A 24,217-nucleotide genomic window follows, 5' to 3' on the forward strand; every position below is an offset into this window, starting at 1 on the left:
ATTTCTATATTTTCACCTGATAATATATTTTTGAAAATCACTCCAAGTCAGTTTGTATAGTTTTAATTCATTCTTTTAGTGGCTCCTAAATTGCCTTGCATTAGCAAAATCTTTGCTAAGAAAAAGCCAGAGTGTAGAAAACTCCAGAAAGCTAAAGAAGGATAATGATACTTAGTCAAGATTTTAGTAAATATATTTTGGACATGTGTCTATATGCATGAACTTTATAGTGACACTAAGAAGTACATTTTGCCCACAAAATTTTGTCATTGTAGAAATTAATCTACAGGTGAATGCATGTATACGTGGCACAGAACCAAATAATGCAAAGTACATCCTTCTATTCTGTTCCCAACTCTAGTAGATGGCTGTGTGAACTTGGGGGAATAATTTCCCTTTCTGGACTCCAGTTATCTCATTTATAAAATGAAGGACAGAATTAGATTGTAGGCCGTGTTCCTGAGGTAGTCGTATTATGAGAAAGCCGATTCAAGGCGGATTCAGGGTTTGCCGTCTTCACACCAGCGGATGTGGCGCCACCACGTGGTAGCAGTGTGAACACAGTTTAAAATGCATTTGATTCATCAACTTGCAAATTATGATTCCTCATCAGTTTCTAATTTGAGGAATTGGCTTCATTTCAAGTTTTGCACACGAATTGGGACCTCCTTAACATGCTTACTTTTCACTATTTCAAGTTTTTATAAAATGTGGCCACACTTTTTGAAAATTAATTTTTATTGGAGTATAGTTTTTTACAATGTTGTATTGGTTTCTGCTCTACAGCAAAATGAACCAGCCATACGTATACAAATGCCCCCTTCCTTCCAGATTTCCTTCCACACTTGATAGAGCAGTTTTGACCTCCAACGTTCTTTCAACACCACAGTGTAGCAGTTAATCACGTGAGAAAAAGGGAAAAATATAATAATCAGAGAAAATTATTCATACTATGAGAGTGAATTTTAGATAAAAGTATTCAATAGCTTTAGCAGTTATATGACTAAAAAACATCAAAATGACTGAAGTCCCTTAAATCGGGAAGTAAGGGGAACCAGAAAAATTGGGGGCAGGCTTAGATATAAAGATATAAGTCACTGTATTAGAATTCTGTATTATCACTTAGTTTTCAAAGTATTTGAGACATATGCTAAATTGAAGCACATTACACAATCCAGGAATGACATGGTAAATAAAGGACAATGTTAGTTTTTATTATTTTTCTAACACTTGTGGATCTATTACTGTTCATTGAAAATCATTGTGTCAACTCTTTACTGACATTATATATTTGATTTTTGTTTATTTTAAAGTAAATATTGAATTTTAGAATAGTTTCAGATTCATATAAAAGCTTCAAAGATAAGACAGAGAGTTCCCATATACCCTGTACTCAGCTTCCTCCTTTAATATCTTGCTTCACTGTGGTACATTTGTCAGAACTTGAAAGTAAATGTTTGTTGTTGTTGTTCAGTCACTCAGTCATGTCTGACTTTTTGTGACCCCATGGACTGTAGCACCCCAGGCTTGTCCATCACCATCTGTCCATCACATCACCCCTGCCCATCACCATCTCCCGGAGCTTGCTCAAACTCATGTCCATTGAGTTTTGAGGCCATCCAACAATCTCATTCTCTGTTGTCCCTTTCTCTTCCTGCCTTAAATCTTTCCCAGCATCAGGGTCCTTTCTAATGAGTCAGCATCAGGTGGCCAAAGTATTGGAGCTTCAGCTTCAGCATCAGTCCTTCTAATGAATATTCATTTAGTAACTCATTAGAATATTCATTTACTAACTATAGAGCCACCAAGCAGACGACCCACAAACTGCAGAACAATTAAACTGAAGAAAGCAAACCTTGGAACCTTATTATTACCTAAAGTCCCTACTCTGTTCAGATTTCCTTAGTTTTCACCTAATGTCCTTTCGCTGTTGCAGGATCCCACACAGCTTTCCATGTTACACTGAGGCAGAGTGTCCTTTTGTGCTCCTCTTGGCTGCGGCAGTTTCTCAGATTTCCTTTGTTTTTGAAGACGTTGATGGTTTTGAAGAATACAGGTCAGGTGTTTTGTTAACTGTTCCTCAATTGGGGTTTGTCTGATGTTTTTCTCATGATTAAAATGAGGTTATGGTTTTCTTGTGAGGAAGACCACAAAGGGAAAGTACCACCCTCATAACTTCAGAACAAGGGTACATACTGTTCACATGGTTTATCACTGTTGACGTGGATCTGCATCACAAGGCTAGTATTTGCCAGATTCCTGACCAAAGTGGTGTCTGCCAGATTTCTCCACTGTGAAGTTATATTTTCCCCTCTTTCCATACGGTATCCTTTAGAAGGAAGTCACCATGCAAAGCCCACACTTGACAAGGTAAGGAGTTACCCTTAGGCCATTTAAGTAGGAAGTATGCACACAAATTATTTGAAATTCTTCTATATGAGATGTTTGTCTCTTTTCCTCCATTTATTTACTTATTTCATAGGGACTTGTGGCTATTTACTTTGTACTTTGGGTTATAGCCCAGGACTTTGTTATCTATTCTGATGCTCGAGTTGTTCCAGTTTTGGCCATTGCCAGTGCCTTCGCGTTAGCCTCTGTGTCCCTTTGACATGCCCCATCATTTTGTTTTGGGAACACTTCCTTACTTTCTGTCACTGCAGTCTGCTCCAAGCTCATCTTGTGTGTTTCCAGCCCCAATGTTAGAATCAGCCATCTCTCCAAAGAGCTCTGGTTCTTTTTATTGGAGAATGTTATTAGAAACTAAGATCTGGGCACAAGATGTGATTTTTGTTAACTTTGAATCTTTCTTCTGTATGTTTTTACATATATAGTTCCCTCTCCATGTCTTAATCGTCTTAAAACTGAGATGAATTTCTAAAAGCTTTGAACACTTACGGATGACTTTGGTTAGTAAGATTTGCTTCGCTCTGGCTAACTGTTGTTTTGGATGATTTCTACTCTTACCACTACTCCATCACTATTTGTAGAGTTTGTCACTCACAGATATGAATTCAGGATAGAAGCTTTCTGGAGAGAAATTATAAATTATGTATGCAGTTTTTCTCGCTACATTACTTTTGACTAAATCAACAGCCGACAAATACGTTTCCGTAGTGAATAAAAAGCACTGCGTGTATATATGCATACAGGTGTTTCCCTTTAGGCTTCTTATTGGATCACATTTCGGGAAGAAAAGTGCCAAAATTATTAGCCTGTGATTCGCTTGAAAGTAGCACCTGTGTGTTCTCTCCCTCATCCTTATGTTTCCAGGGCTTAGCTTGTACTCGACACAATCCAGGGGTTTCCTCAACATTGGCTGCATAAATTACAGAGACTCCTAGAACATGGTGAGGCCTCCCATCAATAATTTAGGTGTGTCTAAGGGTTTTTTGTTTTCATTTTTGTTGTTTTTTGAATGGCCTACTTTGTTTTGTGAGTTTCAGTACCACTAATTAAAAGAATGGTGGTCACTATCTTTTTCAGGGAAACTGTTTTCATCCCTCGGATTATGTTTCATCATGAGCCATGGTAAATGAATCAGTTTTAGGCTTCTTTTCCAGTGATGAAATAAGGCTCAAACTGTTCATTTAAGAGAAAATGCTTGCCCATAGAAAGCCTATAAACAAGAGTGTGTTTTCCCTTGATTCACAGTAAAACATGAACCCTTTATCTGAGCTCTCTATTACATGGAAAAGCATTTCGATGTATCGTGTTGAATAAGCTCATCTTCTACTGGATGGTACTGAATTTAATTAGAAGAAAATATCTTCATGAAAATAAGGCTTAAATGATATACTGTTTCATTTTAAGACCATAAGTCATCATATCCTCTAAATGGTGGGATAATGACGCTGAAACAAAACCCTATAGCAGAAAAAGTATTCATTTGGTGCTCAGTCTTTCTGGGGAAAACATGTGCATTTTTATTCTTTATCTCCCTTATATTTTTACTTCCAGTTTCCCATTTGAAAGAAAGTTCTCTTGTATGTTTCATTTTAATTCTATTCTAGATTCAGTATAATCTTCATAAAATGAGATTCATTTAAATATACTTGAGGAACTGAGCAGTCTTGGATGAAAGTATTTGAGGCAGCATTTATGTCTTCAATATAAACACTAGCACCACCATCCGTCCGTCTATTCATTCATCCACTTATCAACACTGCTGTGTGTCCATTGCTGCTGTGGTGCTGGGGAAACATGGATGGGGAAGATAGATCGTGCTTTCAGCAGGGGAGGTGTTAAAAGAAACTGAATAACGTAGCAGGATGGTTCTGGTTGAGCAGAGGAAAACACAAAATCTGGGTCTGGCCTATTGTCTTGTGACATAAGGTGGCCTTTAAGGGCCATGTGTTGTGTGTAGCCGCACAATGACTGGGACAGAGAGAACTGGGGTGGCCTGGAGTCTTGTCCCTGGCCATTAGCTTTTTTTTTTTTTTCCTTTTTAAATAATAAGTCACATTTACTAAGTCTTAGCCCATGTCTGGACACTGTTCTAGGGACTCTGTGTGGTCTTAATTGGTTCATTTTTCACAAGAGCCCATCCCAACAACTAGCTTACTGAGATGACTCTGTGGTCTGGAATAGGCATTGTAGCTCCTATTTCCATTTTGCAGATGAGGAAACAGAAGCACTGAGAGTTTAATGAAGTTAACTAAGACCATGCAGCTCGCAGTGGCATAGTCAGGAGGAGAGCCCAGGCAGTGTGCTCCAGAGCCAATCTCTCACTGTAATGATTATCTGCACTCTTTCGAAGTCTTAAGGAAAAAGCAACAACAGTCAGAAGCTAAAGAAGTTGTTTTTCTAAAGGGCTCTATGAGTCAAGTAAAAGTAGTGAAGGAAGAAGGAGTGGGGGGCACACAAAGTGCTTCATTTTTTTTTAATTTAAATTTATTTGTTTTAATTGGAGGCTAATTACTTTACAATATTGTATTGGTTTTGCCATGCTGCTGCTAAGTTGCTTCAGTCAGGTCCGACTCTGTGCGACCCCATAGACGGCAGCCCACCAGGCTCCCCCGTCCCTGGGATTCTCCAGGCAAGAACACTGGAGTGGGTTGCCGTTTCCTCCTCCAATGCATGAAAGTGAAAAGTGAAAGTGAAGTCGTTCAGTCATGTCCGACTCTTAGTGACCCCATGGACCGCGGCCCACCAGGCTCCTCCGTCCCTGGGATTCTCCAGGCAAGAACACTGGAGTGGGTTGCCGTTTCCTCCTCCAATGCATGAAAGTGAAAAGTGAAAGTGAAGTCGTTCAGTCATGTCCGACTCTTAGTGACCCCATGGACCGCGGCCCACCAGGCTCCTCCGTCGCCATACATCGACATGAATCTGCCACGGGTGTACATGTGTTCCCCATCCTGAACCCCTTTTCCACCTCCCTCCCCGTACCATCCCTCTGGGTCATCCCAGTGCACCAGCCCCAAGCATCCTGTATCCTGTATTGAACCTAGACACGGAGGAAACCAGAATTGAAAGAGACACGTGTACCCCAATGTTCATCGCAGCACAGTGCTTCCTTTGAGTGGCCAACGGTGACCTAGAGTCTGGGAGAGGGAACTCAGCACTGCCCCTTGAGACTGATGGAGTCAGACCTGAAAGCTAGCATCCCAACATGGACATCATTGTTCTCACCTGGGACACCAGCCATCCTGAGGTGAAACATCCTCTGTTAACTTCAGAAGCCAAGGACAATGACAGAGGGCAGAGGAGTAGGGGAGCGGGCACAGTGAAGCAAGAGAAGAGCCCAGAATCTTCAAGGGGACTGTTCATGAAGCTGGATATATTGATACAGCTTAAGTTGCTTTGATGTGGTGCACATTCTGGCTGACCCCATGAGAGCTATGAAATCATGGTTTTGCTGTTTGTTGTTTTTTTTCCCAGGCAGTGTGTATAATATCCCTAAACCTTACTCTGCTTTGAGGCTCACTGAGATTATAAGAGATTTACGTTTTCCACTTCATTAAATATAATTTGAATGTTTATGGATTTATATTATTTGTATAAATGAAAAAAAATTTCCCTATAATTTGATAGAGTTGGGTTAACTTCTAAAGAAATTATAGTACAAATTTATTATTCGTAATAAATTTTTATAATAGCAATCATGCTTTATTAGTATTACTGACAGAAATGTCAGAAATTTAATTGAGCATTATTGTGCCATCCAGTGCTAAGAATGAGGACCAACTATGTGGACCAAATAGTCTCCTCCCTGCTGTCTTTAACTTTAAGGGAGAGATGTGAACATTTTATGTAGCTCATTCAAGATGCAAGGGAATTCTCAGAGATGAGCAGATGCAATGCTTAGAATGATTGATGGTCTTTTCCGAGATGAGCGAGTACAGGAAACAAGACTGTATGACCGTGTTTCTGCCGGGATTCCAGGTCCGTTCTCCTTTCATCTCTGGCCTCCCTCCATCATAGACTACCCCCTGTCGTAGAGGAGAATAATTGGATGAGTTTTCCCAAGGATAGGGTGAAGTGGTTTATTTTTATCATCACCTAGTAATACAAACTGTTAAACAGAAAAAACTGAGATAGGGTTTCATCCAAACATCTCATCAAAATGTCCCTGCTTCGGAACGTGTTGCACCCGAGGGACTCTTTCAAAGACTGAAGTCAAAACAGCTGCATCTGAGTGACTGCCTCCAAATGAAGAACAGCCCCATGGAAAGGTCAGGTACCGAGAGCCCATGGGAGATCCTCTCTTGACACTTCCAGGCATAACGGGACCAAGATTTTATAGTGTGTTCCCCCATGCCCACAGTCCCCTGGGGCTTTGAAATCTCTGTATTAAAAGTATCACATGAAAATAAATAAAAGTATCACATAACCTAAATGTCAGGGAAAAATTAAGCTCAGTGTTTTAGAGGAGGGAACCTTGAAAAGGAGATTTCCTGGAGGATAAAGAAGTGACCTAGGGGACTGGAGAAATGAGGGTAACTGGGAGGAGGGACAAGGGGGAAGGAGAAGGTATTCCAGGCTGAAGGGACACAGTGAACAAAGACACAGGCGTAAGAAACCGAGTGGATGATCACCACAACCTATAGGCATTTGAGGTTGCTCACCGTCCATCCTTTACTGAGCACCTACTGTGTGCTTCACTACACTGTCCCCATCATTTTAGAGAGGACATGACACGTGGTTGACCTAGCACATGGTTCAGTCTTTTTTCCCTCCTCTCAAAGACAACAACAAAATATACTTGATCCCTAAACCGATTTCAAAAAAACAATTTGATTTTAACCATGTGTGGTTTCCCCTCAAATATGTTCTACTTAATTTTTAAACTACTTTAATATGAATTAAACAATCCAGAAAACTATTTTTTTTCTATTTAGTTTTTAAATCACCTTAATCTGAATTAAATACAGATAAACAATTTGATTTATTTTGAAAAATACAATTACATTAGAAATAAAAATACAAATTGCTGACCAATTAAGTTATTAAGCATCCACTTAGTAAGCCATAACTTATAAAAATATCTTAATTACTCAATCTTAATAATGATAGTTTATATTCTATAGAATAGCAAAGTATGCTGAAATATTTTAAATACTATATGTCAATCTTCTTAAAAAATAAATCAACATGTGGATTAAGTTTTCTGTAACATTGCTATTAACCTGAATATTCCCATGGTAACAAGACATATCTAACAGAATACAAAGCAGATAACTTTCAATATTTAATTCAAATTCATAAATAAAACCATATTTGTAGTTGTATGAAAGTTGCACATTAATCCAGTTTATCAGGTATACAGAAATTTTTAGAATCATATTTTAGAAAATTTTGTGTTAAGACTTTATAATTAATTTCTGATTACAAAAGTAAGACATACTTTCTGTAGAAAAATGAAAAAATCAAAAGGAGAATTAATCTCAGATTAATATTTGTTTGCAGACTATTTGCAGTCTTTCTTATACGTTGTTTCATTTATAAATGTTTTACAATTTTGTATCAAATTATAAATTTAGTTTTGTATCTTTTATTTTTGACTTCTTCCTATGTTGTGAATTAGCTTTTACATTTTTTTTGATAAGTAACAAATTTGTGACATCCTCCACAATGTAATCATGTACTTCCTGTTTAAGGGAATTTTTTTGAAGTCTTAACCACAATTAATCTAATACTAGCAATTATGAAGCCATACTCTACCCCTTAAAAAATAATGACTAAATAGTTAATTTCTTTATGTCCTTTTTTACTGATTTTGTCAGGTGATTTCTATAAGCATCCAAAATTGATTAACAGTGTTTCAGACTTACTCATCCTTACCAAACATGTTTTGTGTGTGTCTAAAATAGAGTAATTGAGAGAACTTCCAGGAACTCAATCATAAAACAACTAACTTCTGAAGGAGAACTTAGGGGAGGCATTGCCTTATATTTCAGCATTTCTAGTAATCTCCCAGAAAGGCCATAGTATAAAATTTTAAGTATGGTTTACTACTTTGGTACACAAAGAAAAAATGATAGTCAGAAAATGCCCTCCACTTGGACATTTTCACTTTAAATATATCTGTTTCCATTATTTTAACTTTGAAATAATATCAAACAGCAGATTATATCTATATAGGATAGATACAACATAAGGACCATAAAATCTAACAGATGCAATTTACTGGAATATAAATGATCAGACAGGGAAATGATGACATTGCCTTCCTCTGGTTGCAAAGAGCAGCAAAAGGGGAAATTTACAAGTTAGAGAAGACCTCAACCCAAGAGGAGAAATGCAGTGGAAGACCAGGAACTTTGGAAACCAAGATTGCCAAGATTTGGGAAAATCTAGGAAGTCCTCTTCTTTCCCAGAAGTCTCATTTCAGCATATCTATGCCACTTGATTCGTGCTTCTTTCTCTGCCAAGCAGCCTCCTCTGCTCCTCAGTCACAGATTGAGAAATGATGAATGATACCTGCAGCTCCAAGACTTGCAGGAAGTTACATACAGGTACAGCTACATGGAGAAATGGATTTTCTCTCAGTTCTATCCATTAGGTGCTAGAAACTGGATGTTTGTGTCCCTGAAAAATTTCTAAGTCCAAACTCTAATCCCCAGTGTGATAGTATTTAGAAATGCAGCCTTTGAGAAGTAATTAGGTCATGAGGGTGGAGCCCTCAAATGAGATTAGTGCCCTTATAAGAAGCAGCACCAGGCAGCTCTCCTCTGTCTGCTCTCAGCCTTTAGAGGATACAATGAGGAGATGGCTATCTGCAAACCAAGAAGTGGACTCACACCAGACACAGGATCTGCTGGCATCTGGATCTTGGACTTCTCAGCCTCCAAAATTGAGGGAAAGAAATTATTGTTTAAACTGCCCAGACTATATTGTTTTGTTATAACAGGCAAAGCTGACTAAATCAGCCAGTAGTTGTCTCAGCTTGACTCACATGCCTAATCCTGTGCCCATCAGCTGTGACCAGGGTCCACAGTCAACTTGGAATAACCTCTGAATCCCCTCTGATTACTGCAGCAGGGGCCAAATGATGCTTATAATTTTGCCCACTGCAGCCAGGTATCTAAGAAATAGTTTCTGAATTTGTACAAAGTATGAGTTTCTTTTTACTATTTTTTCCTTTTTTGAGAATTATGTTAATAGTACACAAATACATTTTCCGTGTATCTGGTCCATAGACTTCCAGACCTTTTCCTTCGGAGAAATCTTACTGTAAATTTTGTTCTACAATTTGTTTTTGTTTTGTCACTTAACAATATGTCTTGGGTGTTAAAGTTATATATTTTAATGAATTAATTTTTGAAGGTATACAAGTAATACTTGAATTCATCTTTATTGTAAAAAAATTCTAGTAATACATATCATATGGATGAAGAAGTCAAAGTTCTGTTTCACACAACTCCTGAATTATTTTTTTTTAATTTTACTACTATCATGGTTATGTACATTGCTTTGCAACTTGAATTAATGCATAAATGTATATTCATTATTTTAAAAATACATTACTTAATGAAACATTATTTTTAAATATATGTGCACAGTGAAAAAAATAGAATACCTTTTCAACACCTTCCTGCTACCGCAGTCTACCTTGCTTTCTCAAAATTACCATTAACAATGTCTTTCTTGTTTTTATAAAACAGTCATACAAAAGTGGATAGGTTGGGATTTTTTCTTTTAATGTAATTGGGATCAATTATATTGTAAAGTAAAAGTAAAGTAAAAATAACTACTCTTTTCAGTGTACAGATGTATTTTACAGATAGTTCCACATCAGTACATTGTTGTTGTTCGGTCACCCAGTCACGTCTGACTCTTTGTGACCTCATGGACTGCAGCACGCTGGGCCTCCCTGTCCCTCACCGTCAGTATATACAGACTTACTAAGTTCTCTCTAGCATTCCATTTTATGAATGTGCTGAACTATTCCTCTACTGATAAATTTTGTTTTCAATTTTTCTCTGTTAAATATTATGATGAATATATTTGTACATATTTCTCCATACTCGTGTGAGAATATTTTTCTATATTAAATAAACATAAATATTACAAAAGAGTCCTTCAGGAAAAGCTGCAATAATATAACTCCATTCCACATGCAGTGTTCATTTCCATACAACCTTGCCAACCCTGGATATCAACAATCCTTTTTAATTTTTGCCAATGTGAATAGTAAAAAAATTTTCTTTTCTTGTTATAATTTGTGTTTCCTCATTAGTGAGCCTGGGCATCTGTATTTGTTCACTGGTCATTCATATTTCTTTTTTTTTCTCTTGGAGTTTTTACCCTATTTTAAAAATCAATTTGTTGGAACAGTTTATTCGTCTGTCATTTTGTGTTCTGTAAATAACTTCCAGATTTAACTTTATTTCTGGTATCTTTATCATGTGAAGTTTTATTTTTTTTAAGTAGTCAACACCATTAGTCTTTTCCTTTATGGATTCCAGATATTGTGCATTGACTTGGAAGTTCTTTACCACACCAAGACTATAAAAACATTCTCTGGTTTATAAACACATTGATATATTTTTAAAGATTTAACTTTTAAAACAATCTAAAATTATTTGAGTATGTCTGTGTTGTACATTGAGAGCTAACTCTGTTATGAATAAGTGATTGTCTTATTGGTTATGTAATTGACTAATAACCACTCAACTGATTTGAAAATCTACTTTTCCTATAAATTGAATTCTTATACATAATTGTTCTATTTTCAGACCTTGTTTTCTACTCACCCCTTTCTATTATTTTTATAGTGCTATACTGTTTCACTGAACATAATTTTATATTATGCTTTGATATATGATTTTTCTTTTCTCGACTTTTCCTTTTTCAAATTTTCTCTTACAGATAAATACCTTCCAATTAAGTTACATAAAGAGTCTTATTGGATGTTTTCCTAATTTTCTTCCAACCTTCTGTAGGACTTTTTGTTGGAATTATGTTAAATGTAGAGACAAATGTGAAGAAAAAAAAAATGCCCACAGGATTGGAAAAACTCACCTGTAAACCCGTCTCAGACTGGTGCCTTTCTAAGACTCGTCTTTGACTCGTTCCAATCTCTTCTATGGTTATTGGTCTTTCCTGGTCTTCTACTTCCTTTCCAGTCAAACATAGTCATTTGTATTTTCTAGAAAACCTTCCCTTTCACCAAGATTTTCAAATTTACTTATATACAAATCTTCCTCACTCATTCCTTATATTGGTGATTTTGTCTTCTCACTTTTGTCTTCATCAGACATGACAAAGATCTGTTGACTAGTAACTAGGCAGCTGGCTAAGGTCTCTTCTGAACTGTGTTACTTTGTTTCCCCAACTAGCTTCTTCTCCAAGAGTGACACCTGTATTCTGTGTGAAGTTGGCAGGGCGTTCCAATGGCCATGTTTCATTCTAAGCAGGAAGAAGCTAGGGAGGTTGATGAGCTCCTTTTTCCTATTACCAAAATTAAGAGAGCTTTGATTTGGGGTGGGTCCCATCCTATTACCAAAATTAAGAGAGCTTTGATTTGGGGTGGGTCCCATGAGCGTCATTAGACACGTTTCCTTTTTCTTTCTTCCCTTTGTGTGTGTGGTAGAGTTCCCGAGGAGCCCCCAACTCTCTACTCAGCTTCTCCAAGGCAGGCCGTTCTCTGAGGAACGCACGTCCTCCTGTGGCAGATTATCCACCCTCCAGAGACGGTTTTTCTGATTTTATCCAGGGACAAACACTGCTAATCCCTGCCACTCAGAATAAGTGGGAAGGGAGAGAAAAAGAAGGTGCCCAACTGGCCTAGCTATTTCAAGAATGTGTTGACTCTGAGTATGGAAAAATCACTGAAATTCTTTCAACACTGTAAAATGTTCTCTTCCCCGTGTTTTAGCCTGAGGTTTTTTCTAACCTTGTTTCTTCATCAACCTGATTCCATTTTGTTTCTATTTATCTTCCTATAAACTTTAATTTTCTGGACATCCTCTCTCAGTTTCCAGTGCTGAAACAGATTTATTCTTGAGAAGCAAGCAAATGAAATCCTTTCTGTCGTTTCCTTCAGGGGCTGGGAGTGGGGAAGAATGTGCGCTCTTCCACCATCTTTCGCCCGTCTCTGTTTTTAAGTTTGTTTACACTGAACTAAAGGGGATAGTCTCATAAGTAAATCACTTAAACAAAATAAGGAATGATCAGGCTCTCGTGTCACTCTGCATTTCCTCTATTGTTTCAGTAGTGAAACCTGTGCTACAGTTTGTCACTGTGAGGAAAATGATGGTGTCCCTCTCTGTGCTGCTCGTTCCTTAGCTCACAGCATTGCCTCCATCACAGTAAATGCTCTGGAATCCAGCTAAATAGAGACCTGAACACATTATTCTACATACAAACCAAAAATACAGAAATTCAAGAACAAGACCTCTGGAGGATTCGATGCAGGTGGATACGGACAAGGCTGAGACTAGGAACCAGGATGGTTTCTCTTGGAATGCGCTCATTTTAGTTGGCAGCGGCAGCAACTGTCACCCTGCCTCTCATGAGCGTCACTTCTTACGTTACCACTTCAGGGCACCAGCTTGAATAGCTTCATCCTCCTTCCTTTGCTCTCATGTCCCATATTAGAGTAATCAACTGAACCTCAGGTACAATTATCTTGTAAACTGTATTAGCATTTCTGGCCTTTAGTGCTTTTCCAAAGGAAAAAGATGTTGATTAGACTCTGTGTGTGGGTGTGTGGATCGGTGAGTGGGTAGGTGTGGAAGGCTTGTGTGTTTGTTGTTTTAAAGCTTAAGCTCAGAGTTAAGGAGAACTGTCAATTGGTGAGCCACTGGTTTCCTAGAATAAGATTGTTTCTTTCCAGAGAAAGGTAAAATGGCCTTTTTCTGTTTTGTTCCAGCAACATAATAACCATAGGTCTTTGAACCTAATAGCTGAATCCATTTATTCACTGACATCTTTCCATAGGTAAATAGATGTTATTTGTCTTGTCAGGGATAATGCCATTTATATGCCTAATGTGGTTGATAATCTGGATTTAGCAAAAATATTTTTGTTCACTTTTGTTGTAATTTATGTTTTATTACTTTTTTATAAAATAAACAGTACATATAAATTTTGTGAGGTAGGGGTATGTGCCTAACTCTTTCTTTTTTGCAGATCCATAATATGTGTTGTGTATAATGGAAAGTGATTATTACTGCAGAATGGTAATTAATAGATTATTACCACATCACATGATATAGAACAGACCTGCTGAGATTGTTCATGAAAAGGTTAATTACCTTACAAATAAAATTTTAGTTGATATATATAGTAATTTCCTTTTAGTATTATGAGAAATCTGGCATGTTTTCAGGTTGCAGGTTCTAACAGAATTGAATATATCTACTTCATATTAAGTAAAAAAGCTGCCAATAACATTTTAAATTATTTTCAGAATTGGCTTTCAGCAGTCTGTACATGGAATAGTTGTACCTAAAAAAAATGAACAACTATTTTCTTAAAAATAGGATATGTAATTCCAACTTAACTGGAAAATACTACTATAGAAAACAGAACAATCTAACACAATATCTCAGACTTGTCATAGCAATATAACATCATGAAATCATGGGCTGTTTATAGATGAAAGTTACCTTGAAGATATATACATGTATAATATGTATTATGGATTTGCTCTATGACCCTTGAATATATGAAAAAAATAAAATGTCTTAATTTTTACAAGTCCTGTCAAAACTTTCTAGGCCTTCAATATATAGGATTGTTGAAAATCTATTCTTTATTATTTGGAGTGCTGGCCTCTTCCTTGATTTAGGGCTGACACAGACCAGGAAACACTGGGGGAGGACTTCCAGCTTTCCATCAGTTTCATCCACACATGATGGTTAATTTGTCAGTTTCACTAAGCTATGATGCCCACTTGTTTTATCATGCACCAGTATAAAATGCTGGGCTTCCCTGATGGCTCAGATGGTAAAGAATCTGCCTGCAATACAGGGGACTGGGTTTGAACCCTGGGTTGGGAAGATCCCCTGGAGAAGGGAATGGCAACCCACTCCAGTATTCTTGGCTGGAGAATCCCAGGGACAGGGTATCCTGGTGAGCTACAGTGTGTGGGGTCGCAAAAGAGTTTGACAAAACTGAGCGACTCACACACACACAGTATAGATGTTGCTGCAAAGGGTTTTTCTTTTAGATGTGATTAATATACAAAACAGTAGACTTGGAGTAAAGCAAATTACTTTCCAAAATGTTTGTGGCTTCATTCAATCAGGTGAACAAAAACTGAGGTTTCCCAAAGAAGCAGAAATTATGCCTATAAAGACTACAGCGTAGGAATCCTATCTGTTTCCAATCTGAAGATTCCTGACTCGAGACTGTAGCACCAACTCTTTCCTGAATTTCCAGGTTGTTGGTTTGCTCTACAAATTTCAAACTTTCTAGCCATTATATTCACATGAGTATGTTGTGTGGTGTGTGTTGCTCCTCTGCTCATGGAATTCTCCAGGCAGGAATACTGGAGTGGGTAGCTATTCCCTTCTCTGAGGGATCTTCCCAACCTAGGGATCAAACTCAGGTCTCCTGCTTTGCAGGCAGATTCTTTACCATCTAAGCCATCAGGGAAGCCCTCCGCTCTGGAGAAGTCTGATTAAGAACTGATTAATAATTCTTTAGGTCTTCCCAGGTGGTGCTAGTGGTAAAGAATCAGCCTGCCAATGCAGGACATGCAAGGGACATGGGTTAGATCCCTGGGTCAAAAAGATCCTCTGAAGAAGGGAATTACAACCCGCTCCAGTATTCCTGCCTGGAAAATCCCACGTACAGAGGATCTTGGCAGGCTACAGTCTGTAGCATCGTAAAGAGTTGGACACAACTGAGCGACTGAGCACACAATGCAGTAACTCCGTAAGATATTCACTGACAAAGTGCTGTTTCAAAGTCAAACCATTTCACTGCTCTCCACATCCTCCCTTATGATTATACAGTAAAAGTGAGAAATAGATTCAAGGGATTAGATCTGAGAGTGCCTGAAGAACTATGGACAGAGGTTCATGACACTGTACAAGAGGCAGGGATCAAGACCATCCCCAAGAAAAAGAAATGCAAAAAGGCAAAATGGTTGTCTGAGGAGGCTTTACAAATAGCTGTGAAAAGAAGAGAAGTGAAAGGCAAAGGAGAAAAGGAAAGATATACCCACTTGAATGCAGAGTTCCAAAGAATAGCAAGGAGAGATAAGAAAGCCTTCCTCAGTGATCAATCCAAAGACACAGAGGAAAACAATAGAATGGGAAAGACTAGAGATCTCTTCAAGAAAATAGAGATACCAAGGGAACATTTCATGCAAAGATGGGCACAATAAAGGACAGAAATGGTATGGACCTAAAAGAAGCAGAAGATATTAAGAAGAGTTGGCAAGAATACACAGAAGAACTATACAAAAAAGATCTTCATGACCCAGATAACCACAATGGTGAGACCACTCATCTAGAGCCAGGCATCCTAGAATGCAAAGTCAAGTGGGCCTTAGAAAGCATCACTATTAACAAAGCTAGTGGAGGTAATGGAATTCCTATTGAGCTTTTTCAAATCCTAAAAGATGATGCTGTGCAAGTGCTGCACTCAATATGCCAGCAAATTTGGAAAACTCAGCAGTGGCCACAGGACTGGAAAAGGTCAGTTTCCATTCCAATCCCAAAGAAAGGCAATGCCAAAGAATGCTCAAACTACCACACAACTGTACTCATCTCACACGCTAGTAAAGTAATGCTCAAAATTCTTCAAACCAGGCTTCAATAGTTCATGAACCAAGAACTTCCAGATATTCAAGCTGGTTTTAGAAAAGGCAGAGGAACCAGAGATCAAATTGCCAACATCCACTGGATCATCGAAAAAGCAAGAGAATTCCAGAAAAACATCTACTTCTGCTTTATTGACTATGCCAAAGCCTTTGACTGTGTGGATCATAACAAACTGTGGAAAATTCCTAAAGAGATGGGAATACCAGACCACCTTAGCTGCCTCTTGAGAAATTGGTATGCAGGTCAGGAAGCAACAGTTAGAACTGGACATAGACTGGCTCCAAATAAGGAAAGAAGTACGTCAAGGCTGTATATTGTCACCCTGGTTATTTAACTTATATGCAGAGTACATCATGAGAAACGCTGGGCTGGAAGAAGCACAAGCTGGAATCAAGATTTCCGGGAGAAATATCAGTACCTCAGACATGCAGATGACACCACCCTTATGGCAGAAAGCGAAGAAGAACTAAAGAGCCTCTTGATCAAAGTGAAAGAGGAGAGTGAAAAAGTTGGCTTAAAACTCAACATTCAGAAAATGAAGATCATCGCATCTGGTTCCATCAGTTCATGGGAAATAGATGGGGAAGCAATGAAAACAGTGACAAACTTTATTTTCTTGGGCTCCAAAATCACTGCAGATGGTGACTGCAGCCATGAAATTAAAAGACGCTTGCTCCTTGGACAAAAAGCTATGACCAAACTAGACAGTATAGTAAAAAAACAGAGACATTGCTTTGCCAACAAAGGTCTGTCTAGTCAAAGCTGTGGTTTTTCCAGTAGTCATGTATGGATGTGAGAGTTGGACTATAAAGAAAGCTGAGCACTGAAGAATTGATGCTTTTAAACTGTGGTGTTGGAAAAGACTCTTGAGAGTCCCTTGGACTGCAAGGAGATCCAATCAGTCCATCCTAAAGGAAATCAGTCCTGAATATTCACTGGAAGGACTGATGCTGAAGCTGAAACTCCAGTACTTTGGCCACCTGATGCGAAGAACTGACTTATTTGAAAAGACCCTGATTCTGAGAAAGATTGAAGGTGGGAGAAGGGGACGACAAAGGACGATATGATTGGATGGCATCACCAACTCAACGGACATGAGTTTGAGTAAGCTCCAGGAGTTGGTGATGGACATAGAGGCCTGGCGGGCTGCAGTCCATGGGATCGCAAAGAGTCGGACACGACTGAGGAACTGAACTCAACTCAGCACAGCTCAACATCCTCTCTTTCCACACTGCCCCTAACCACTATGATGCTTGCTTTGGTCCTGAAGGCATAGCCCTGAGTGTTCAGTCCTAAGAATCCACATACTGGCCTTGCTACATCCTGGGCTGGGTAGTGACAGGATTCTCATCTTCACCACGTTGAAGTCTCACTACTCCTCCATCTTCTCAACCACTGGGAATTCAACTCTTCCCCAGGGCTAAGTCTTTCCCTCAACCATCCATCACCCTCTTGTCCAAGTGTAGAACCCATCCTTTCCCACCCATCCCAACTCTCATACCTTGGGCAGAACCAACTCCCATACCTTGGGCAGAACCAACTCCCTCTTACCAAAGATCCAAGTGCAGATACATTTAAGAATTCTCAGACACAGAAAAGCTATTTATTTCTCCTTGGGCAACAAACTCAGAATACAAAATGTTGGCATTAAGTGCTCAGAAATTACCCATTTATTCCTTTGAAGTGAGAATAGACATGAATTAATGTCTCATTAAACTATCCTGCTTTGTGGGTAAGGAGTCAAGACCCAGAGAAATTAAGTGGTTCCCTCAAGTTTCCCAGAACATTCTTATACAAAGGAGAAGCTGCTGCTGCTGCTGCTGCTGCTGCTGCTGCTGCTGCGTCACTTCAGTCGTGTCCAACTCTGTGCGGCCCCATAGATGGCAGCCCACCAGGCTTCCCTGTCCCTGGGATTCTCCAGGCAAAAACACTGGAGTGGGTTGCCATTTCCTTCTCAAATGCATGAAAGTGAAAAGTGAAAGTGAAGTTTCTCATTCATGTCCGACTCGTAGCAACCCCGTGGACTGTAGCCTACCAGGCTCCTCCATCCATGGGATTTTCCAGGCAAGAGTACTGGAGTGGGTTGCCATTGCCTTCTCCGGAGCAGCTGCTATCGGATGCCATATCCCTCCCCACTACCTTCATCATATATCTGGCTATAAGCTGCTCCAGACTTGTGCACAAATTTGTGGAAGTCCCAGTGTTGACACTGCTTTGCTACCTTGATATGAAATGGCAGGTTGGAATTTGATGCTTAAATGTATCACAGTCTTTGTGGGTTTTGGCAACTGATGCTTCCTCCAGATAATTCAGCCACAGGCTTTGGAGGGAAGAGGGTCTTTACTGAAATATGTGATTTAGTCAAGCTTGAAATTCAGTGGGCACTACCTGGCATCCGTGGTTAGAACGTTCTCTCTGCTTTTTTTTTTTTAAGTTTAGCAGGTCCTGAAAAGACAGTGCAAAATGTGGCTTTGGGCTGCAGTGTTATAATGGGCTCTTCCCATCCATCTCAAAGGCTCATTATATAAGCTTATTTCTTCTACTGATATCGGAGCAAAAATGGCTGACTTGTGACTTTTTTCCTATTGCATTCAGTTGTCCAAACATACTCAGACATTCAACAGTACATGAGCAGCCAGCCGTTTGGTCTTTCAACCAAAAAGGCTGTGGCTGGAGTTTCTTGAGAAAATAGCTGCTTTTGATCAAAATAAAATTCAAACTTCAAACGAATACAGTTCATTGCCTATAATAAGCCTTTGTACCTTAGGGGTCACAATAAAACTGTTAGCCTTATGTGTCACTCTCTTCTCTCTCTCACTCACTCTTAGTCTCATTATTTAACTAACTTCTGTAGCTAAAGGTCTCTGTGTTTCTGATTGTTTTTCTTTAGAGACCTGCTTTCTGTAGAGATGATCAAAGGTGTCCTTGAATTTATGATACATATATGTATGTGTGTATGTATATGGGATTCCCAGGTGACTCAGTGGTAAAGAATCCACTGCCAGTGCAGAAGATGTAAGAGACTTGGGTTCCATTCCTGCGTTGGGGAGATCCCCTGGAGGAGGAAATGGCAACCCACCCCAGTATCCTTGCCTGGAAAATTCCATGGACAGAGGAGCCTGGCAGGCTACTGTCCCTGTGGTCACAAGGAGTTGGACACTGATGCTGGGAAAGATTGAGGGCAAGAGGAGAAGGGGGCGACAGAGGATGAGATGGTTGGGTGGTATCATTGACTCAATGGACATGAGTTTGAGCAAACTCTGGGAGACAGTGAAGGACAGGGAAGCCTGGCATTCTTCAGTTCATGGGGTCACAAACAGTCAGACATGACTGAGCAACTGAAACAATTCTAAAAGAAAAGAGTGTGGGTATAGACTGTTAGGCAGTTGGAAGACATAGCATTGTTTGGAATCAGGATATCAGAATATGTCTTCCTGGTGTGATACCACTAAATATATCTGCCAGGTGTGGAGAGCTCAAGATTGCTCCAAAGCCTATTTATGCCAGATTAGCACCTGTGACCACTGCCTTGGGACCACACATTACAATTACTGTAAGAAGCAGGTTGTGCAGATTCTAAAACCAGGCTGCCAAAGTTCAAATCCTAGCTTTACTGCTTGTTATCTCTGTATAAAGCTTGTATAAGTTACTTATTTTCCCCATGCTCAATTCCCCACCTGTAAATTCAGGATTTCGAAGAAAGGACACACATCACAGAGATACTGTGAAGCTTTGGTGAATCAGTGCATGTAAAGCCCTCAGAATAGTAGTTGGCACATTGTAAGCAGTGATTCAGGGTTAGTGTTATTAACTAGATTTTTGAGAGACTTTTGTACAGTTTTACCAAACACTGGAATAGAAGGTATGTTTTTTATATTTGACTCTATTGCAAACCCTGATCTAGAACACTGTAATATTCCTTCAGTTTTCTGGATGGAAAACTATATTCCTGTTCTGGAAAATAATGATTTCTTCTGGGTTGGTTTGTTAGTTGGTTCATCTCAAGCAAGTTGCTCTTGAAATCGGTATAGCCGAGAAATTCTTCAGATCATTCAGACCCCCACCCATTTCTTTATGGTTTGGAAAGAAAAATAAGAAGAGATAAGAGCAATGGACTTAGCTTAAGATGGGGGAGGTTTAAATTCTAGGCTTTATTTGGTTGTGTAAAAAAATATCTGTGAGAGTCAATTTCCTCATCTGAAAACTGAGGATGTCCCTACAAAGAAGCTATTTTGGAAATAGTCCTGTTGCAGCACTAATTCATAATATAATAAACATTATTTTAAGTTGTACATATAGAAAAGAGTTAAATATAAAAACAAAAGTATTAAAATTGATCAGCACAAAATATAGATGAAAATCTGATCCTGGGGTGAAAAGGATCTTCCTAAGAAACATCTCAAAAAGGAAGAAGTTGAGTTGATCATCAAAATTTTTAAAATAACTTCTATAAATCAAAAACTTAAGGAACTATAAAAGCAAACATCACAGTAGTATTAACCATGTAACAGGGGAATATGTATACTGGATGAGTAATTCTTAAAAATCAGTGAAAAAGATGAAAACATCAATATAAAAATGAATAAAAAATATGAAACCAATCACAATGTGTGGATTTGATTTTGATTCTGATAAAGAAACTTAACAAAAAAGTATAAGGTAATTGGAAATTGGAATACTTTATATTTTCTGATAAAAATATTATTGTTCATATTTTCAAGTATGACAATAATATTGTGTGTGTGCTTTGGAAAGAGTCTTTACCTTTTAAAGATACATTCTGAGACATTTGCTGATGTCTGAAGTTTGCTTCAAAATAATACAGGGGTGAGGTGTGTGACTTGAGGGTATAAATGAAGTAAGATTGGTCATTACTTGGTCATTTTTAAAGATGCGTAATGGGTTCCTTATTCTAACAACCTTTATATGATATTTGATTTTTCAATAACAAGAGTATAAAAATTATAATACTGTTTATGAAAATGATAATATTTAAAATATGTTCATGTAGATACATAAATGTATGGTTTGGGGGCATGCATGCACATGTGTGTGTATGTGTTTATGTGTAAACCTTACCTCTGGGTTGAGGGGAGGGGTTGAGAAGGAGAGGAGTGTGATCAAGAGGGGTCCATGGGGACATAATTGTACTGTTAATTTTTCATTTCTTAAACCAGATGAAGCATAAAGTGGTGATTAAGATATTTTTAAAAAATTATGTGCATCTTTATTTTCCCTTATATTTAAAGAATTTTTTTAACTGTCGTGGAGAACATTGGAGATGTTGGATACAAGGTTTTTTAAAAATATGAAAAGATGTTTTTTAACAAAAGAAAAAATAAAACAGCAATAACTACATGGGAAAAGTGTTGAAACTTGTTTTTACTAAAATAAATATAAATTTAGATAAGATAGTTTTTTCCTAGCCCATTGAAAAAAATTAAAAATTATAGCAATCAGTACTGGCTAAAGGATAGTGAATTAGTCTCTCATACACTGCTGGAAATAAAGATTATTTCAAACTTTCTGGAAGAAAACTTTGGTACAGATCAAGACAAAATATTTCCACTTGTTGCTATTTATTGTTTGAAAGTAACCATGGGGAAACACAGAGTTTTTATTGAAGAATGTTCACTGCAATTGTATTTTACAGGAAAATTAGAAACATCTATGTCTTGCAATTGGAATTTAGTTAAATGTATGATGGCGTGTTCATAAAATAGAATTCTGTGTAGGACTGAAACATCATGTTTTTTAATGACATAGAAAACATGGGTGACATAGGATTATGTTTTATAAAACATGGTAAAGAGTGTGCATATAAACACGATCCCACTTTCATAAGCGACAAGTGAAATCTGAGTGTGGATGTGGTGGGAGAGCCGTCTCTGGGATTGTGTGTCACCTCCTGAGATGTAAGCAAGTCTGGGCAGGCTTAAGGGACTGGTGGGTGGCCTTCTGGGCTTCTTTCAGTTTGCTTAGGGGAATGAAGGAACCTCCTAGAAAATAATTCTAAGGGAAAATTATTCTAAGGGAAAAGGGAGTTGTGAGAAACAAATTTGGCTGTGAGACAAAACCTTAGGGTGAGAGGCTGCAGTCGTTCTGAGCCCAAAGGTGTCGTCTGGCATCTGTCCTGGCTCCATCTCCATGGACTTGGGGCTTGTCTTGGGAAACAGAGGACAGTATGCAAAGTGGGAGGATCTGCTCAAGTAAAGATTTTGCACAGCCTGGAGAGCACCCATGACACTTTCAGTGTGCCCACAACAAATGTAGGATAAATAGGAAGAGAGCTTTCTTTGCTGCTTTTCTGTGGCCTGCACCCAACTTGGAGCTTTGAAGGCTTCATTCAGTGTGTCTTGATAGTCAAAAGCAGTCAAAGCTCTGCGGAAACAGCACTGGGGCCTGGGGCCTGCCATGTGGGTGTTGCCTGGGCTGGCACCTGGGCACCTGGGCACCTGTATGCACTCTCTGGAAATCAGAGAAACATGCTGGGAGCAGGGCAAGATTTTCCAAGGCACTGAGGTTTGCAGTTCGCAGCAAAACAGTACTGCTGAAGTGACACTACATTTAACTCCCTACTGGGATGGTTGCATGTGTGTGTGTGCACGTATCCCAAGAACATAAACCCAGATATTATTGGTGCTTATTATTGTAGCTGATCTCAATTTTTTTTCTTTTGTGTGTAGATTGTGATAGTGTCAGTGTCAGATTAAATGTTTCTATCACTGAGGTTTAGATATGACTGAGCATGCCCAAAGAACATTATTTTGAATGCAGTGAAACTTTCATTTCTAGCTTAGGGAAGGCCTGAGGATCCCTCTAAAGATTTTGACTCTTAAGAAAAAGAGAGGAAAAAAAAAAAAAAGAGAGAGTATATTTTCTGTACATTTCTGTTATCAGAAAAATATTGGATATATCTCCATTCTCCTCAAGGTCAAATACTCTACGATTTTACAATTCTGTGAAAACATGTGTAGGCCCATGATTAAATATTTTTACTAAACTAGGAAAATGAAAGTATAATAAATAACTTCTGTTGCACATGTTATGTTTTACTTCTAAAATTCCATTTGTCTCCTGTGGAATTCACAAAAATAGTTATGGAGACCATTAGTTTAATTCTTATGAGAGATCCAACAACTAAAATGTCTAGAGCAATGAAAAATAATGAGAAGTTGCTTAAATTGTGTTTTTATTTACACTTCAGTTCACTAGTCTTCTGAATCCTTTGCATATGTAATAGAGGCTGTGTACTTTAGCTATTAATATACTAAGCTGCTTTGTATTTCTCAATTAAGCTGGGATATGAAAATAATGCTTTTGCATATGTTAAGGGATAAAGTCTGACTCATATGTGATAACATATGATAAATGCCTAAAGTTCCCAAGGGGCAGAGAAGGTGGACCTTATAAAAAGGAAATTTGAAAAAGGCAATTTAAAGAGGATACAAATTATATATGTTCAAAAGGTATCAAGGTAATACATTTAGAATATATAAACTACACACAGTCTTTATCTTAGGGAGTACCACATTAAGAATCTTTACTAGTTGAGATTTTTAACTTTTAGAATATCTATTGTTTATGGAGGAACTGAGCCTTCACCCTACCTCAAGGCCAATGTAGGAGACACGGGTTCGATCCCTGGGTCAGGAAGATCCCCTGGAGAAGGAAATGGCAACCCACTCCAGTATTCTTGCCCAAGAAATTCCATGGATAGAGGAGCCTGTTGGGCTACAGTCCATGGGACCGCAAAGAGTTGGACATGACTGAGCAACTAAACAACCACAAATATTAAATATTATTAATACCAAAATGAGTATATTAGTATTAAGATTAAAAAATATTTGTTTTTCAAATGTGAGTTGAAAATCAAAATAGATCCAATGCTTTTTCAAATGGTCATCTTTCCAAATGCTTACAAGGGTTTTTTTTCTGTTCAAGTTTCTATTCTTCTTGGTCAAATGTGGTAAATGTATTAGTCAGAACAGGTTATG

At 38.3% G+C, this 24,217-nt stretch overlaps 1 long non-coding RNA gene across 1 annotated transcript in view; it reads left to right on the plus strand.

Annotated features, from left to right (window-relative positions):
- Positions 1 to 2,231: 2,231 nt before the first annotated feature.
- The window catches only part of LOC104969589 (uncharacterized), a 60,927-nt gene continuing 38,941 nt past the window's right edge, over positions 2,232 to 24,217 (plus strand). The window contains exon 1 of the long non-coding RNA XR_808855.4: positions 2,232 to 2,370. This is a non-coding gene — a long non-coding RNA (uncharacterized lncRNA). The remainder of the gene's footprint in view (positions 2,371 to 24,217) is intronic.

The sequence above is a fragment of the Bos taurus genome, chromosome 9 (assembly GCF_002263795.3).
Source record: "Bos taurus isolate L1 Dominette 01449 registration number 42190680 breed Hereford chromosome 9, ARS-UCD2.0, whole genome shotgun sequence".
Taxonomy (NCBI): Eukaryota; Metazoa; Chordata; class Mammalia; order Artiodactyla; family Bovidae; genus Bos; species Bos taurus.